This window comes from Vicugna pacos, chromosome 1, assembly GCF_048564905.1.
Source record: "Vicugna pacos chromosome 1, VicPac4, whole genome shotgun sequence".
In the NCBI taxonomy this organism is placed as follows: Eukaryota; Metazoa; Chordata; class Mammalia; order Artiodactyla; family Camelidae; genus Vicugna; species Vicugna pacos.
In genome coordinates, this window is record NC_132987.1 from 49746382 (window position 1) to 49761876 (window position 15495).

Here is a 15495-nt window from a genome sequence, read left to right on the forward strand (position 1 = left end):
TGGGTTGAAACTTTCCTCCTCCCTCCTCCATCTCCAGGGCAGACAGAGGGGCTGATGATTGGGTTCAGTTGCCAACTGCCAATGATTTAATCAATCATGTCTACATAATAAAAACTCCACAAAACCTCCAAAGGACAGAGTTCAGAGAGCTTCTGAGTTAGTGAATTTGTGGAAATTCAGGGAGAGTGGCCAGGGAAGCTTAGCACCCCTTCCCCATGCCTTTCCCTCACTATCTTTTCTGCCTGGGTGTTCCTGAGTTATATCTTTTTGTAATAAATCAGTGATTTAGTAAATAAAATGTTCCTCTAGCTATGAGCTGCTCAAGCGAGTTAATTAAACACAAGGAAGGTGTCATTGGAACCTCTAATCTGTAGCCCGTCAGTCAGAAGCACAGGTGACAACCTGGACTTGCAGCTGGCATTTGAGATGAAGGGCAGTCTTGTAAGACTGAGCCCTTAACATCGTGAACCTGATGCTATTTTCAGGTAGATAGTGTCAGAATTGTGTTGAATGGCAGGACATCCAGCTGGTGTCCAAGAATTGCTTGTATTGTGGTGAAGCCCTACACTCTCCCCAACACACATTGAAATTGGTAATTAAAATCCTTAGTCTCCTTAACTGAAATACTAGTTCTATAAAAGAAAGATTGATTATTGCTATATCCTTAAATACACACACACAAACACAAAATACACAATACATATATATACCCATGTATGTATACATAAGTGTATACACATACGTAGATGTGTATTTGCATTATATGTGTGTGTTTATATCTTTATTGAATAGATTACAATTCAGAGGACCTTCAACTCTCTGTATTTATCTAAGGCAGTATTCAGAGCCTGGGCAACTTCTCTGTGAAGCACTTTCTCTACCTGACCTCTTGTTCTGCTTGCTTTGAAGTGTGTTTTTCTCATTTTCTCACCCAATTTTGACTTCTGCTGATACAAACCAGTATTTCTGCCTCATATTCCATCTGACCACAACCAATGGCTGCAACTGTTATGCTTGACTCACTTTAAATAGCCATGTCTAGCCTAACCTGTGATTTGTCCTCACAGATCAATTTCCCTACTGTGTATTCCACATGCTACTTGGCGGTACAGCTGATAGCAGCTCCATGTGCCACAACCTCCTGCGCAGTGCTTCGCCTACTATACTGTGCTCTAAGTGTATTTTATATGAAAGGAAAAAAGAAAATAACCCAAATACACCCCATCTAGCACTTGAGAGGGCACCTGGACAGCTTTCAATGAAGACATGGGGATGTACACTTTTCAAACAGTCCAGTGTCTTATATCACCAGATTTGAGGAAAGCTATCCACACACTATTGGGGTTTTAAACCAGTCTTTGAGTTCCATGGTTTCTTATCCATTGATCCTTTGGCTTCTGTAGAAGTCATCACTTTCTCGCTAGTAATTACATGGCAGAGACAAACTTCTCTTACCATGAAACAACCATTGGCAGCACAAAAATTTTTCTAGGAATGTTATAGGTTCTTAGTGGGAGTGAGCAATGTTATAATCTTCTAGAAGGCAACCTAGAAAAATGTGTTACATTACAAAATGTGCAAATGTTTTGGCCTCAAATTTCACTGCAAGAAATTTATCATAGGGATATACTCATTAAAGTGTATTATGATATAAATTCAAGGATGTCCACTGCAGTGCATTGTGAAATAGAAACATTTGGAAACCACCTAAACTCAGCAAGGTCTTGGTTAAAGTGGACTTTGGAAAATGAATTTTTATGTAATCATTACAAAAGATGAGATGATTTTTATTACGTGTTGAAGTGGAAAGATGGCTATATTAATGATTTTAAAAGCATACTGTAGAACATTATATAAAGTATGAACACATGAACTTAAAATACTTCCTTGTGCGTAGAGGTCCAGAAGGCTATGTTAAATCTGTTAACAGTGGATGCCTCTAGGGATTGGCACTGGGATAGGAGGTATATGTGTGTTGCAGAAGCGGGGAGGAGAGTGTCTGGAGATGAAGGGAACTCTTTTGGTCTACTTTCTTTATTATTTTATACTTGGAAACAAAATTATAAAATAATTTTACAATAAAAACAAATATTTTAATTTTGAAAAAACCCTTTCTGAGAGCATCTGAAATTTCTAGCACAATAACATCTCTTGGAATTACTGTTAACTGTTCACGCCAATCTCATGTCACTTTATGTCTCCAGCACCAAGACATTTTGGTCAATGGGACCATTATTTCCTTATCTTTTTACTGCAGTGGAACCAGTATTTTCCCTCAGCTATGTCTTCATATAATTGAGTTTTCATAATACATCTAATAGTATGCGTTATTTTAAATTTTCTCTTATCTGTCTGTCTGTCTATCCATCCATCCGTCCATCCATCCATCCATCCATCCATCCATCCAGCTATCTAGCTAAATTCAGATACTGCAAAATGGCCCCAGGATCTTTATTTTAGAAATGCAACTACTGGATTTATGGATGAAACATTCACTATCAGGGTCTCTTGACACTGATAAAGGATATAAGCCGTGTTCTCAGGGTGCGTGGCTCAAGCAATGCTCTCTGAGGATCTGAGTGCTGCTTATTTTCTCCCCATGCACCCAAAAGCTATCGCATTGCTGTGAAGTGTTCTTCAGATATTGACAGAATAAGCCTAGAAATAACATCTCAGAAGCTTGGGGGGGTGGAGCAAATACTTCTTGCAAAAGAAATAAACAAAAATCATATTTGGTGTTTTTTTTTCTTTTTAAAAAAGGTAAAAAAAGGCCAGAGAAACTGGTAGTTTCGGATGCTTCTTTAAGTTTTGTTAACCAAGTTCCTTGGATTGAAAAGAGACTGCCTTCTTTCATGCTGAGAGAAGCAGAAATGGAAATTACTCCCATTGTTGCTTAGCTCAAACACTTGAGAATTTATTGACAGTTCAGCAAAAATAGCTAAAGAAAAGGAGAAAAGGCTAAACAGTCTGTATTAGGGCAAGTCCTTCTTCTGCAAAAATGATCATGTGAGGTCAGGTGTCCTTTAAGGCCATTAAAAGGACTTGTGGAAAAGGAAGAAACTATTCAGAATGAACCCCTGAAGAAATTTGAGAAATAGCCATTTTCTTTTGGGGCTCCTTCACCTGCATGACCCATCCAGACTTCCAGCCTAGATCAGGCTGCTGGTCCTCTCTCATCCCTCTCCCACTTCCATCCTGCAAAGTTTAGGGGCCCAGATGTCAGGGAGGTGTGTAGTGGCAAGATCCCTTGGCTGGTCTTCAGATGTGCTGGCTTTTAGTTTCCTTCTAAGAGATTATGAGGATCTAGTGGCATAAAATAAGCATATGAGCCTTATGGCTTATCAAATATTATATAAATGTAGAGCTGTTGTTATGATCATATTCTGTCCCTACTACTCAAAGCTCTGTGAGCTGATGCAGGTCACTTAATCTCCCTCAGCTTTTGTTTCCTTAGCTGTAGGTAAGTGTGAAGGCAGTGAGTGTCTTTCCAATCTTGGGAACTATCATTGATATAAATACTCTTAGGCTCATGAGTCACTTGCTGAGAAAACCAAGATGCTTATACTGGTCCAGTGGCCTAAGGCAGAGTTCAGTAACCCAGAAATAGCTGGAAATCAGTGTCTTATCTATCAGCTGCTCTTAACATTCAGGGTTCTTTTGTTTTCCCAAAGAACACCTGTGAGGGTCCCAATCATCTGATTTACTTGTAATATGTACACCTTTTCTCTGGCTTAAAGGATTGTCTGCAGCAGGGATTAAGTAGGGGTCATAGTTAAGGGAGATTTTGATAGGACTAGCCCCTTATATCCTAATAGGCCATTTACATTATCTGTACTTGTGCAAATATCGTCACTCCATCTTCCCATGAACCAGGTGAAGAGTCAGAGGGGAAGATGGCCATCATATTTTGGACCCTCTTCCTATTGAGAGGTTGGGCCTATGTTCCCTATTCATGAATCTGGGTTGGCCTTGTGACTGCATGACCAGTAGAATATGGAGGAGGTATCACTGAGTCCATTTCTGAGCCCAAGCGTTAAGAGATTGGCAGTTTCTGCCTCGTGTATCTTAGAACAAACACTCCAACAGCCCTTGTTAGAAGTCTAAGTACTTTGAGACTGTCATACCAGAGAGACCACATGTAGGTACCTTGAGCCACAGTCCCAGGTGAGCCTGGCCTTCCACACAGTCCTGCTATGGCATAGATATGAGAGTGAAGACATCTGGGAACCTCAGAACAGCCCATACTCAAGCTCAGTTCTACAGAGTGACCTCCGTCAATGCTGCGTGGAGCAGACACATTGCCTAGTTAAGGCCTGCTCAATTTCCTGATTCAGGAATCATAAGCCAAAATAAAATGGTTGTTGTTTTAAGCCACCAAATTATAGGCAGATACCTATATTACACAGCCATAGGTAGACAACTGCAACAGACAGTAATAATCCCATTTTATAGAAGAGCTCTGAAATGAGGTCGAGAATGCTATTGTGACTTAAGGACTTGCATGTAAACTGTCTTACTAAAAATACAGTCTACTGTGTCACATTTCTTCTTTATGATAATACTACTTTTTCTCTCTAAAGAACAGTCTTTTTAATCTCTAGACACATGCAGCTTATCATGTCTTGTTGTGCTGTTTCAGAAAGTTTAGGGCAAAATTTAAAGCTCAATTATATTAATTATAGGTTTCACTCATCCCTAGTTTTCTATTTCTAATTTACTAACCTATGTTATGTCTTTTTCTTTAAGCTGATATAAATCTTTTTTGGAGAAAAGCGAAACATTTACAAATTCAATAAAATACTCATCATTGCCAAACTCTTTTTATTAATTTCTTTTCTTTGGTTGGGGGGGTCATTAGGTCTATTTATTTATTATTATTATTTTTTTAATGGAAGTTTTGGGGATTGAATCTAAGACATAGTGCATGCGCTCTACCATTTGAGCTACACCATTCCTCCTACCAAACTCAGTTGATGGCCTTGTTTTAGAGTTGCCAGATAAAATACAGGATATAAGTATCTAAAATGTATTCATTGTCTATCAGTGAAATTGAAGTTCAAATTAATTAGGCAGCCCACAGTTTTGTTTGCTAGATGTGGCAACATTATCCTCTGTGCTAACTCCAAATATCTGTTCCTGACCAATTAACTCTGCTACTCATCTGGTTCAGGGGGAATCTCAACAGCCATGTGCAGTTCAAACCTACCTAGGTGGGAGATGGTAAACAGGTAACCAGAGTTCAAGAAGATTTATGCGAAACCTAAGGAGGTGTCTTCACCAAACAACAGCCCCAGGCAGAACTCCAGTAAAAAAAAAAAAGTTGCTTTATTTCCTGCCTCCACTCTCCAGCCTCCCTGCCTATCTCTTTCTCCAGTCTGGGATCCATTCCCATAGGGCCTTGCTTAAATTAGCTTTTATTGTCGGATCAGTTGTGTATTAAATACGTATTGAGAATCTACCACGTGCCAGGCACAGTCATGAACAGCTACTGAGGACTGAATCCATAAAAGAAAGGCCTCTGGACATAAGAGGAAAGAATTACCACATACTGAGAAGTGACATGATGCATTTTATATTTTACCACATGTAACAAAGTCCTGTGGGAAAGCCTTACAAAGAAGGTTCTGTTTGAGCTGAGACTTGTCAGAGAAGAGGAGTTTTCCAGGTGACGGGGTCCGCTGGGGAAAGGACATTTCAGTCCGAGGGTGCAGCAAGTGAAATCTCCTGGAAATGTCCAGTGTGGCTGCCGTGGGGGAGGGGAATACAGGCTGGACAGGAAGTTGGTTTGTGAGGGTCTTAGTAGCCAGCCAAGGTAACAGGATTTTTTATTTTTTTTCAAAGAGACACTGTAAGCAATGAAGATTTTTAAGCCACAGAGTTAACAATGAGATATAATTTCGAGAATATTTCTGGGAGCAGAGTGGAGGACTGATCAGAGTAGGAAGACTAAATAGAGGACAACTATGCTAATTATGGAGCATGACGATGAGGTGCTCAACCATGTTAGGGGCATTCAAACTGCAGAGGAGGGGCAATATTCAAAAGAGAATTCTATAAGAGAACCACTGGTGCCATGACAACTTGTTAAAAGCAGTTTTACAGATGGCCTTTGATTACCTGAAGTAATCAATATAAAAATAAATACACCTTTAATAGAAAAATCCCAGCATCTATGACAATGGAGGTACTATTTAAATATATTCAAAACAAATTAGGGAGATGATTCTTTATTCTGTCCAGTCTTAAGGATTTTCTGATTGCTACCCTTACAAAAAATAGATTTGTTTTACTAGTCCTAGACTAGTTTTGGACACTCAAAATAAAATAAGGGCTGGAATAAATATCTATAGATAATTTGAGCAAACTTCCTGTTGCCCTATGTTCACACTTTGGCTGCCAGCCAGCCAGCTAGCTAGCTATGGAGCTGCCTTTTATTTATTAATCTTGTGATGATGGTCAGTGCTCTTAGATCCTATATCCTGTGTCCTCATCTGTAAAAGGAGGGAAAGAAGACCTACCAGCCTGCCCGACAAAGTTATCATGGAGGTCCATTACAATGATTATTATATAATACACAACCAATGCTAAACACAACTTACGTTAGTAACAAAATAATAGTGAACATTTGTTGAGTGCTTACGATGTATCAGACTCTATGCTAAGCGATTTAAATGCATTCTGTTATTGATTTTTGCAATGGTTTTTGTGTGGGTACTATTATGATCCCATTTTATAGATGAGGGAATTGAGGCTTAGAGGGATTAAGTAACTTGCCCAATATCTCTAGAATAGTATGTGATGGAACTGGAATTCTAACACAGGTTGTCTCCTGACCACACTCATGGTACTGACTCCACAGTACTGCATCCTTCTGGATAGTTCTTTGTAATTTACACACTGTTTGCAGACACGTGTTAATGTAAAGAATTACTAAATAAATAAATTGTTGAGTACTTGCCAGATCTCAGAAATTGTGTTTGGTACTCATTTAGTCCTCACACCTATGAAGTAATTATTATGTGTCTTTGTATTTCTTTTGAGGAAACTGAGGTTTAAATTTAAACAATTTCCCCAAGATCACATAGAAAAGCCTCTGGACATAGTAAGGTATCATCCAACTAGTCGTAACTATTGGAGCTGGGATTTAAAGTCAGGTCTTCTAATTTCACATTATTTTTCATTGCTTCATGGTGCCTCATATGCTCATATGTGCATCTGCCTCCACGTGCCCCTTCAAAGGGAAAAATCTGTACCATAAAGGAGTCTGTGACCTCCCAACTGGAATCCACTGCTCCCACCATCAGGACCTGCTGTTAGAAGTCATAGTCTCCCTGCAGCATCCGGGTAGAGGTGTGATGACAGAACAGTTTGGCTTGAAGAATGTTAGGAGAATTTCCTGACCTGTGTTTAAGACGTCCCCTGCTTCTTAAGCTAGCAGGCCAGGTGCTGTATGAAGCCAGCTTCACAGAGTTAACGCTGATAAATATTGTTAGCCACTAAAGCAGAGGTGCTCAAACTTTATCATGAATAAGAATCACCCAGGGAACTTAACAGAAATCTAAGTTTGCTGGCTTAACCCTCAGAGATTTTGGTTCTGAGGGTCTAGGTGTGGCATTTTCTAGGAAGTATTCTAGATGCTTCTGATGCAGGAAATTCTTGAATGATATTTTGAGAAACACTGGGCTGCACTCTTCTGTTCTCTAACACCATGACAATCCATGTCCTACTGGAATGTTTTTGGAAGGGATGGAATAAGCAAGACTGTAATTGTGATCTTTGCCATGAATTCAGAAATGTTTGCATTTAGGATTTTGGTGTGCTAATCTTTTGTGTGAGTGTGTGTGAGTTCTGGATGACTTGTGACATATAGCACATGTCATTAGCTCTGGAAATGTCACTCTGTGGATCTGGGCGCTCCCAACATCTTACCACCAAGTGGCTTAGATGTATACAATGGATCAGTAGATGAACCAAAGCTACATAAATGTCAACAAATAAAGAGGAGAAAAGGGAAAGCTAGCAGTGCTCACTCTCTGTGAAATGCAGGTTATTACCGAGGGAAGTGCAGTGTGTTAGGTGTAACCTTAGAAACCACATAAACAAAAGGAAAAGAACATAAGCCATGAAGGTTTGAAACATGTGCTGAATTCAGACTTGTCCTCCTTAAGCAGGCTCAGGACAGCTCAGGTCAATTTTTTTAATGCTCACATTTTAAAGCCTAACTCATACACAGTGACAGAAATTAAGTCATTGATTCCTTTTCCAGTTAAAGGAAATGTTTATCATTTAAACTACTTTGTGAAGTTCATAGAACATGGTTTATACTTAATGAATACTCACTCTTCTCCTTTCATGTCTTCTTTAGAAAGACCCTCTCCCTCTATACCAAGAAAGGATCTCTGTTATGTTGTTCTATCATTTAAGTATCCGCTGTAACTGGTTATTGAGTCAGCTGTAGCTAACTAGAATGAATAAACTAAATTACACTCCTACACACCCAGAATATTACTGAGAATCTGATGCTAAGAACTCCTCTGAAAAAATGAGTTCACTAAATCAGTTCTATGAAGGAGTTTATAAGTAATAGACTACCATTTATTGGACAGGTATTTACAAGTTAAACCTAACCTCTGGCTAATAGGAATAGTCTTATTTTTAAAAAAATTGGAATCTTTTATGTCTATTCTAATAGGGCAAATTTATGATCAACATTAAATTTCTCTTCTTTGCAGTGATGAGAAGTAGAATTAATCTTCATGGTATCTGTACAGAAACTGGAATTTTGAACATTGCAATGACAGAACGTCACAGAATAGACTTTACTTTGCAAAGGTAGATGGCCTCTTGTACTTTTGACTTTGAGCAAATATTGATCGAAAGCCTCATATTTACAGGATGTTGTACTAAAATTATAATAATAGTTCTTAATTTATCATAATGCCTTGCCTTATGTAGTACGAACTTTTTTCAGATTCAAATAACCCTCACTGACCTGCCACAATCTTCCCAACATAGCCAGGGAATGTGCTGTCATCCTAATGTGACTTGACCACTGTAGGTCCACTCCATTGTTTCTCATCATGTGATAAAATAGTCACAGATCAACATCATGTTCATGACATAGACAAGAGAAAAAGAGAGATCTAGAAAACAAACTAGTGAAATCAGTTGTTTGATTTAAAATTCAGATATAGTTTTCTCTAGCCTATTTTTATCCAGATATTAGAAGATTATTTAATTACTTTAAACGAGATGAGTCACAATGATATTCTAAAAATCATATTTCTGAAGAATATTTATGAACATGGAAATTCTCATTATGTAATTTTAGATGTTCACATAATTGTGCATGCAATATAATCTTAATTTTAAATGATCATATTTACATATTCAGACACACAGAAAAACAGACTGCAAAGAAATACATCAAAATATCAATGATGGTTAGGAGCTCAACTTCATTAGACATAGGAAAACAGAAATTAAAACCATAATGCAACAACACTTTATCCATCAAAATTGATGAAGTGAAAAAGAAAGAAAATATTAAGTTCTGGTGAAGATATAGAGCAACTAGAAGTCTCACAGTCTTCTGGTAGGAGTGTAAAATTGGTACAACCACTTTGAAAAATCATTTGGCAGTATCTACAAAACTGAACGCATATTTATATATTTATATTTATATATATATTTATATATATTTATATATCCTATGACTCAGAAATTCTACTCCTAAGTAAACAACTAACATAAATGCAAATATATGTTCACTTCAAAACACGTACAGGGATGTTCATAGTGGAATTATTTGCAATTGCCCCAAACTGGTGGTATATTCACAGCTATGAGAACAAATGCACTGTAACTATACAGAATGAGATGAATAAATTTCACAAATCTCTCTGTTTTCTTAACTTAATGTTGAGAGAAAGAAGATGTTATATCAATGAAAAGCATACAAAATTCCCTTATCATATTAGAAGTCAAGATAATAGTACTTATCTTTGGTAGAGGGTTGTGACAAAAGGGGACATGAAATGGGGAGGAATCTGAGGTACTATTTCCTGATCTGGGAGCTAGAAACTGGTTATATAGGTGTGTTTGTGCCAATTTACTTATCTAAACACATGTAATTATTGCAATTTTCTTTGGGTTTTTATACAACAATTTAAAATCTCCAAAAAAGAAAGAAAAATTAATGGTTGTTATTCTCCACAGTGGGATATGGGCAAATTTTAGATTCTTCTTTATCTTTTCCATTATTTTCCAAATTTTCTATAGAATAAATATATAATACCCTTATAATTAGAAAAAATATATTCAAAATAATCTTTTCTTATACAGTTTCTTGAGAGGTGTTACTTTAAACTCCATGGAAAAAAATTCAAGTTAAAAATAAATCTTTCATATGTGCTATCCTATAGTCCTAGGAGATGTCCAGGGCAACCTGCATTACTTCCTACTTAATTAGAATCTCTTTGGGTCAGATTCAGGAACTGGGTATTTTTTCAACATTCCTACGTTATTCTTATTCACAACTGACTTTGAGAACTAGGCAGTGCATACTGTTGCAAAGAGGAAGGTGTCCTTACAAAAGAAGAGCGGTATGGGGAGAAATCTGTTCTTCTTACTGTTCAAAGTCATTTCCCTGGCCAAAGAAGCTATTACCTAACAACTTGAAAACAGTTTTACTTTTGCATTGCATAAATGAATTACGAGATGTCAGAGAAAGTGATAGTGTATCAAAGGCCTCCTCTCTTCTTATCTAAGAGACTTCATAATATTGAAAATGATAAGTGGTGACATGAGCCAATTGCCCAAACTTGCCCAGTTAGTGATTTATGTGAAATTATGTCAAGATGATCCTAGTTATTGCATTGTGCTCAAAGATTATTCATAATAAAACACTTATTTTAATCTGAACTTTCATTAAAGACATTGTTGATCAATATTTAGTGAGTATTCATTGTATACTGGGTAGTGAGAAACAGAACAAAATGTCAAATAGCTTGGCTATTTCCCTCCATTAAACTCCACTGCTTGGAAGGTAGTATATAGCAACAGTCTGTGACAGGAGAGAAATTCAGATGCAAGATTATCTAACCATGGGCTCCTGTATATAGGATAATGTGATTAGGCTGATAAATTTTCACTGTAAATAGTTTGTAATTATAAAGCTAAGCAAAATTTGCATTACTCTCAGATAATAGTTTCCAGAATAGATTAAACCATAGTGCATAATTGTGGAATTACTTCCAAATGAGAATCTTTTACTGTTTTCTTTTAATCAATGCCACCTGCTTTTCTATTAATAACTATAGTTGTTTACATCATAATTTTTTCCACTTTGTGCTTGCATAAAATGTCCTTCACTTCAGAGGTAGGTGAAAACAATTTGAAAAGGTCTTTAAGATTCTTCAGAAGGCATTTTCTGAACTTAAACTATGTTATAATAAACTGTTCCCAAAACAATATTAATCATGACTATCTTGACTCTAGTTTTGAATAAAATACAGTTCTGCTTTAAAATCCATTTAAACAGAAATTTTTTAAAAGATAAACATTTCATCTGAGTGCAATTTTGAAATCTTTTCTTCTCAGTTCTGCCTGAAGAGTCTTGAATGTGTTCAATTAAGATTTCTCAATTATTTTTATGATTGCTGATTGTGATGTCATGGATACCAAAACTCTGAAGAAAGTAGCTAGGCAGAGATCAAAGTATATTTTCTACAGAAAATATAGGCAGGCAACCTCACCTACAAAGAAGTCATCTTTTTACCGTTTGTGCAAAAATAAGTGCAGCACTGAGTAACCCTAGAGAACAGAGAATTTCACTCTTTTATTTGATGGTTGGAGTAAATAAACACCAGAGATGATAGAGGCCATATCCAAGTGCATAGAGCTAGTTAGCATCAGTTGTTTCCAGCCAAAAAAAAAAAAAAAAAAAGAAGAAGAAGAAGAAAAAAAAAAAAGGTCCTATGAATTATAATTCCTTGCTTTTTTAAATTCCATTGAATACATTCTACTTTGTCAAATACATTATCCTATAATGATAAAAGGAGCAATCAAATTTATTATAGCATTAATATTTATCATTTTTATCCATGAAACCTTCTGATAAGAATCTAAGAAGTAAATACGGCTCCCTTAGATGTAAGCTATGTTTACCCAAACCAAACTTTTAGCAGCCCTCCTCAGTGTCTTTGACCATGGTTTATAGTTTCTCTGTTCTTTAGCTGGTTACCGCCTAGTTCTCACTTTTTATTATAAATAGCTAAATTAAAGCCCACTTTATTGTTACATTTATGGGACACAGTGTAGGGTCAGGGCATGTTTGCATAATATATGCCTTTATCTAATATTTATAGAAAAGGATAACAAAAATATCAAGAACAAAAATAGAGATAACATTTCATCTTTAGGAACACTAGAGGCATGACCATGAAGTCATATTACAATTTTGCCAGATTTAATACATTCGGATGAAGACAAATGAAGATACTAAGGTTTGGATCAGTGAATAAGTGAGGAGGTTCCAGTGATGAAAGAGAGCCATGGAAGAAAAAAAAGGAAGTGGCCCATTTGAGACTCATCCTTTTTCCACAGAACAGAAGAGAAGCAGGTTTAATGGAAAAATCACATTATACTACCATTTTAATTCCTAGACGGGTTTTTAACAGGAATCTGGTACATGATTGGAGGCAAAATTAAGTCTAAAGAGAGACTGTAAATAGTTCCTGGTTGGGGGGCGGGTAGTAGTGGTGGGAAATTTGGAGCTGAAATCTGTAAAAGACTATCTAGGGAGACCAAAGCTGGGGAATAGTTTAATAATAGTTTAATAATGAACAAGAGCTGGCTTTTTGAAAGAGTAAACAAAATCAACAAACCTCTGACCAGGCTCACCAAGAAGAAAAGAGAGAGGGCACAAATAAACTAAGTAGGAAATGAAAATGGAGAAATTACAACCAACATGACAGAAATACAAAAAAAAATCATAAGAAAATACTATGAACAACAATATGGCAACAAATTGGACAACCTAGAATAAATGGACAAATATCTAGAAACATACCATCCACTAAAACTGAATCAAGAAGAAATAGATCATCTGAACAAACCGATCACTAGAAGTAAGATAGAATCAGCAACAAAAAACCTCCCTGCAGGGAAAAGTCCAGGACCAGATGGCTTCACTGGTGAATTCTACCAAATATACAAAGAAGAACTCACATCAATCCTTCTTAAACTCTTCCAAAAGATTGAAAAGGAGAAAATACTTCCATACTCATTCTATGAAACCACCATCACCCTGATACCAAAACCAGACAAAGACACTCTTTCCTTAAAGATAAGGGAAAGCTCCCAGAGTAAGGTACTCACATTTGCATAGAAATAGGTAGACATAGCCCACCTAAACTTTGGCTACTGGTTTCTCCAGTTTACTCTTCATTCAACTCCCTAGTAAATGAATGACTAAGTAAGAGCTAATGGGCTTGTACACTAGATTTTCAGCTCAAAATTTAAGGGAATTTATAAACCACACCCAGGTAGATGATGACTAGAATCTTAGTGAAGTTGAATGACAAATAGAGTACTTCAGCTAGGCTGAAGAGGTAGCACATCCACCAAGGGGGAAAAATCAGTATGGTCTCAGACTTACTAGCCTCATTAGAAGTAAAAGATTATGGAATGACAATAAAAAGCTGTGAGGAAAATAAATGTAAACCTTCAAGGAATGAGTTCAGAGCTTCTCTTCATTACTTCTTCCTCTCCAGGAATGAGGAAAATTGTTAGTCAGACACAAAATATACAACATATAGCCCAGGCTTGCTTGTGGGGAGAGCCCTTGTGTAACGAAAATTAAAAGATCCTTGTAAGTGGATATGTCTCTTTCTTTTGTATTTCCCTTTCATAATGCCAAGGTGTTAAGGGCCAAGAACCTTGACTCAGCATTACAGAAGGCAAATAATCCCAGCTCAGCATTCAGAATTGAGGAAAAATCATTATCTATCTTTCTTTGTTTACATTGCACCTGGTGCTGCTATGTGTGTATTTTATCAACCTGGAGAAAAGAAATAGGGCCTATCTTAGCTTGATTTTTGCCTAAAGCTATTTAAGCTTAATTTATTTACAGCTTAGTAACAGTTCACATGGGCCATTCCAGGCCAACAGAGTTTTCTGCATTGGGCTGTGGAAACAGTGTTAAAAGTAGTTAACTAGGAATGACTTACAAAAGTCTGAAGTCAGAAAGTAGTCCAGGGTTTCTGTTCAAGATGGGGTGGCCGTTTTGTGTTTGAATCCTCATTTGCCACTCTAAATACACAGCAATAATAGATAAACTCTAAAGTGAAAAAAAATTAAAAAGACATGCTAAACAAAAAATTTAACTACACATATGAAAATGCAAGAGAAAACCAAAAATAGTAAACTATAAGCCTACTAGACTTCGGAACCAGAATTAGGCGAATCTGAGTTGGAGCAAGAGGAACTAAATGTGTCCTGTGTAAGGCAGGAGACTAGGGTCAGGTTTACTGCTTAAAAACAGGGGCTCTGTTGGACCTCTATCATCCATGAAAAGATGTTGTGAAAAGTTGTGACTGATAATTTCCTGAATTACAGATAGTGTATATTGAGAGACAAAAGTAAGCAGACACAGATTCAAAGCTAGGACCTGGGCCAATCTATTTGCTGGTTATTGACTAAATATCATCAAGTAATTGAAAGGGGACCCTGGGACAAGGTGGAATTTGAGACAACTGTAAAACTGTTAGGCAAGGAGGAATGTACACAGTGGTAAAAAACAAATTGCCACAGAAAGTAAGAGTTCAAACTAAAAATTCAAACAAACAAAGGAAAAGAATACTAAGAAAATGAACAAAATCAAAAATGAGGAAGTAAATGAACTTCAGGCTAACTCTGGATTAATTAACTTGCAAGTTAATCTTAAAAATAAAATAATTTAAACACTGGAATAAGAAAATCAACATTTGGGCAAACTATAAACTAGAAGAAGTCAAAGGGAGAATTAGGAAATTTGAATATAGCATAGGAGTCAAACCAAAACTCATAGAAAAGTTTAAAAACATGGATTGTTCAACTGAGATATTCCAATAAAAATTTAATAGAAATCCAGAAATGAAGATAGAAAGAATAGCAGAAAAGAAATATTCAAAGATAATGATGGGGAAGAATATTCTAAAATTAAAGAATCACATGAGCCTCATTTGAAAATGCCTGCTGTATTAGTTTCTTAGGGTTGCTGTAACAAAGTACCACAGACTGGATGGCTTAAAATAACAAAAATGCATTATTTCACAACTCTCGAGGCTAGAAGCCCAAAATCAAAGTGTTAGCTGCACTGATTCCTTCTGAGGGCTAGAAGGAAGGATTTATTCCCTGCCCCTCCCCATCTTCTGGTGGTTTACTGGCAATTTTAATGTTCCTTGGCTTGTAGATACATCACCCCAATCTCAGCCTTGATCTTCACACGGCATT

General features: G+C 36.7%; 1 protein-coding gene across 18 annotated transcripts in view; it reads right to left on the reverse strand.

Moving 5' to 3' along the window:
- Nucleotides 1–15495, reverse strand: part of PEX5L (peroxisomal biogenesis factor 5 like) — a 622944-nt gene that overhangs the window by 223176 nt on the left and 384273 nt on the right. Inside the window, exon 11 of one of the 18 annotated variants that reach the window (XM_072961610.1) lies at nt 14232–14341. The exons of 16 other annotated variants lie outside the window; for them this stretch is intronic. The gene's annotated coding sequence lies outside the window, so the exon portion shown is untranslated. Of the gene's footprint in view, nt 1–8992; nt 9052–14231; nt 14342–15495 lie in introns of those variants that run through there. One more of the 18 variants, XM_072961650.1, reaches the window with a different exon arrangement.